Source organism: Corythoichthys intestinalis, chromosome 22 (genome assembly GCF_030265065.1).
Source record: "Corythoichthys intestinalis isolate RoL2023-P3 chromosome 22, ASM3026506v1, whole genome shotgun sequence".
Taxonomy (NCBI): Eukaryota; Metazoa; Chordata; class Actinopteri; order Syngnathiformes; family Syngnathidae; genus Corythoichthys; species Corythoichthys intestinalis.
The window spans coordinates 15,709,153-15,709,593 of NC_080416.1; positions in this window are offsets into that span (position 1 = coordinate 15,709,153).

The window sequence follows — 441 nt, forward strand, 5'->3', positions numbered from 1 at the left end:
CTAGATGTCTCTTTTACTTTATTTTGAAGTCTTACAAAACAAGCTTCAGAAAGCAAAGTAAAACTCCATCCACCCATTTTCTATGTTACCCTCAGAAGCCTATTGTGGCTGACTGGGCTGGTTTTTGGCCAATTGCTAGGCACATCCAGAAAACTATTCACAATAGTCTTAAACATTAGGTACATTTTCGGGATATTGGGTGGTGCTTGTCCAGTTTCTTTCTATAGTAATCGTTCTTATTCAACAAACTCCAGCATTGTTCTTTTAATTCTGAGGTTCCCTTCCAAAGCTGGATCGTAGTAGGTACAGCTTTCATTGGACTCTTCTGTGATCCTCAAGCAGGACCACCCTGCAAAGAAATCCAGCAGCTGCTGTTTTCTGCACCAGAAAAACCAGTACCAAAACAAAAACAAGGTTCTGCTGGATTTGCTGGATTTTGAA